Source organism: Primulina tabacum, chromosome 14 (genome assembly GCF_025594145.1).
Source record: "Primulina tabacum isolate GXHZ01 chromosome 14, ASM2559414v2, whole genome shotgun sequence".
NCBI classification, from domain to species: Eukaryota; Viridiplantae; Streptophyta; class Magnoliopsida; order Lamiales; family Gesneriaceae; genus Primulina; species Primulina tabacum.
In genome coordinates this window covers 19,242,060-19,246,233 of record NC_134563.1, presented here as the reverse complement: position 1 = coordinate 19,246,233, position 4,174 = coordinate 19,242,060, and positions in this window count along the sequence as shown.

Below are 4,174 nucleotides of genomic sequence, written 5' to 3'. Positions count from 1 at the left end.
AAAATAATTTAAACACATAATTAAATAAATCCCTAGATTGTATGCGTTCAGGTTACGTGAATCAAATTCCTGGACCTTACAACTCTATCCCCCTTAAATAAAATTTCGTCCTCAAAATAAAGAACGTACCGAATAACTCCGGGTAGTGACTCCTCATCTTGGTCTCGGTCCCCAAGTAGCCTCCTCCTCGGAATGATTCAGCCACTTGACCTTGACCATCTGGATCACCTTGTTCCGGAGTCTCTTCTCCTGCTTGTCCAGTATTTGCATGGGTTTCTCCTCGAATGATAGGTGCGGTGTCAGCTGAAGTGGCTCATAGTTAAGTACATGCGAAGGATTTGACATGTACTTCCACAGCATGGAGACGTGGAACACGTAATGAACTCCCGCCATATTCGGCGGTAAAGCAACTCTGTATGCGAGTGTCCCGGCTCTCTCTAGGATCTCGAATGGTCCGATGAATATAGGGCTGAGCTTGCCCTTTTTCGAACCTCATCACACCTTTCATCGGCGCGACCTTCACGAACACATGATCCCCTACTACAAACTCAAAATCTCGCCGCCTCTGATCTGCATAACTCTTCTGACGGCTCTGTGCAGTCCTCATCCTGTCCCGAATCCTTGTCACTAAATCTGTTGTCTGTCTGACAATATGCGGACCCAACTCTGCTCGCTCTCCCACCTCATCCCAATAAAATTTCGACCTACACTTCCTCCCGTACAGTGCCTCGTATGGAGCCATACCTATCGATGCCTGATAACTGTTGTTGTATGTGAACTCCATAAGAGGTAACTTCGGCTCCCAGCTGCCCTGGAAGTCGATCATGCAAGCTCGGAGTAGGTCCTCCAGAATCTGAATCACCCACTCTGACTGACCGTCTGTCTGAGGTTGGAAGGCAATACTGAACAATAACTTAGTACATAGTGCCTGATGGAGACTCTTCTAGAATGCAGATGTGAACCTCGGATCCCTGTCTGAAATGATGGACACTGGAATCCCGTGCAGTCTGACTATCTCTTTGATGTACAACTCTGCGTACTGAGTCATGGTGAATGTCTTCCTGATCGGTAAGAAATGAGCTGATTTAGTGAGCCAATCAACAATCACCCACATGACATTGTATCCTCCAGTAGTCCTTGGAAGCCTTGTCACAAAATCCATAGTAATGTTCTCCCATTTTCGCTCAAAAATAAGGAGTGGTCTCATCTTCCCTGCAGGTCTCTGATGCTCTGCTTTGACCTGCTGACAAGTCAAACATTCGGAGAAGAATCGCAAAATATCTCGCTTCATGCTCGGCCACCAATACAGAGTCTGTAGATCCATATACATATTCGTACTCCCTGGATAGATGGAGTACGGGGTGCTGTGGGCCTCGATCAAGATATCTGCTCGAAGGGAATCATTGTTAGAAACCCATAGACGGTCTCTATATCCGACTATGCCGTCCACAACTGTATACAGTATCTGGCCATTTGTCTCTTCCCTTTGTCTCAACTTCTGCAACTGATCGTCAGAAGTCTGCCCTGCCTGAATTTTGTCTTTCAGAGTCAGCTGTACTGTCAGAGTAGCCAGATTCGGGGCCTCGCCTCTCGCTTAAACTGCAAGCTCAAATCTATGAAACTCAGCCTGTAGCGGTCTCTACACTAACAGATGAACAATCACTGCATGCTTCCTGCTCAGAGCGTCTGCAACCACATTAGACTTACCCGGATGGTAGTGTCACAATCATAGTCCTTCACCAGCTCAAGCCATATCCTTTGCCGCATATTCAGTTCCTTCTATGTGAAGAAGTATTTCAGGCTCTTATGAACTATGAAAATCCTACCCTTCTCCCCATACAGATAGTGTCTCCAAATCTTCAGGGCGAATACCACTGCTGCTAGCTCGAGGTCATGAGTCGGATAATTTTTCTCATGGATCTTCAGCTGTCTGGAAGCGTAGGCTATCACTCTGTCCTGCTGCATCAGAACCGTGCCCAAACCAAGCTTCGATGCATTTGTATAGACCACAAACTCTCCCTGCCCTGATGGGATAGCTAGTACTGGTGAAACATCTGCTTATTCGTTTTGCTTAAAATGTGGTAGAATTTTTTTTTCCCCTCTTACATAAATATATAAATACTTTAAAAATACCTTGTACCATTTTAAAAATAAACAATTAACTAACATTTAAACACCAAAGGAAAATATTTTAAATCGTAAAATCATCAAACATTTTACCAAACCTAAAAACATTATTTGAAAAGTAATGCATATACTATAACCTCTCAAAAATCTCTCATGCCATAAATAAAAGTCATAAAATATTTTTAACATAACGTAAAATCATAATTCATAAGTAGTGCGGAAAAACTAGCGTCGGTCCTCGGGTTATGTTCACCTTCAGTCCAGTCAGATCAACCATCAAGACCTCTATTAAACATTATTATCATAATCACCTTCATCAATCACAGCTAGTGAGTCTAAAAACTCAACACATCATAATCTTGATAACAAGTACTACATATACAGATCACACACGACAGTGGAAATACTTGTACTTAAACTATCATTTTCATGAAGATGCATAAACTTTAAACATAACATTTTCGTAAACCTTTTCATGATGCATGAACTTTAAATAAAATATTTTCATGATGCATCAACTTTAAAAATAAATATTTTCATAAACTTTTCATATAAATATAAGCATATTCATATTCGTATCCTTATTCATATCAACATATTCATATCATTATATTCATATTCATATTCATATTCGTGTTTTGTTGAATTCAGATCGTGATTGTGAATCGTATTCGTATCCGTATTGGGCGATGGATCCATCTAGAGAAAAGCATAGTACTGGGCGGCGGGGACACCAGCGACACTCTCATCGGTCAACTGGGCCTTGGCCAACATATTAACATATTAACGTATTCGTATTCGCATTCGTATTCATATTCGTATTCGTATCAACGGAAACACGATCGTCTTGCTCCCACTGGGACCATAACCCTCACGATATTTTCAACATATCATCGTATTTAGTCACAATTCTTTCACGTCCTTCAACATGTCGTATTTCCATCACTTAATAAAAACATGCATAATAATATAGTTTTTCTTTTAAACCAAACATGCAACATATCTTTTAAATGTTCATAATTAAATCATAAAAATCCATAAACATTTAAAAAAAATAACATTTTAACATACACATATCCATGAACATTTAAAATAATCATATTAACATATAAAACAGCAATTAGAGCACTGCCATTACGTTTACTAATTTTTAGGTGTACCGTTTTAACCCTAGACGTAAAATTTCACGTTTTTGACATTTTCTTAATTCTGTTGACTCTAACATTTCCCAAATAATTATTTAAGCTTACATGAATTTTTCCATATTTTTATTTGGCATAAATCGATATCTTTTAAATTAATCTTTAAATGTAACATATTAATGCGTTTTAATCCCGAATTAAACCAAAACATAATATAAAATTCCCAAATTAAAATTTTAGATTTTTACTAATTATTTGAGCTTAAATATAATTTTTCATAACTTTATAAAGCCTAAAACTCGGCTTTTCAATTAATTCTTTAATTAACGTTTTGTGCGACGATTAAATCCCGGATAAATCCAAAACTTGTTATTTTGATCCCAAATTTTAAACATATCATTTTTATTTTTTATTCTACCTTTCCAAGTCATGAGCCACACCCGTGGACCCATGGATTCAATTTTAGTCTTATTATTTTCGTTTTGGACCCCTTATCGAACACACAGAGCCATATCCTAATTTACTCGAGCCACGCCCGAGCCAAACCCGAGCCAACCCATATAGAAACCCTCCTAAGCAAGCCCAAGCCCATGAACCTAGCCTTGGCTTGCTCAAACTCACCTAAAACTGAGACCCGATTGCATGTGATGTGTGTGCGTGAGCCTCCTTCCCTTCACCAAGACTCCTAGCCAACTAGGACCCTTCCAGCCCTTAACCACATGACCCCCCATGACCTTAACCTTCCCTGGACCACGCCCAGACCCTGCCCAAACCAGGCTAAGCCCTGGACGCGAGCGGCAACATACCTGAACGGGACAACAGCCTCGCGTGCCCCTTGCTGCGATGCACTACATCACATTTTGCTTGAGCCAGCAGCCACCCAAGCTGCACCAAACCCTGCCCAG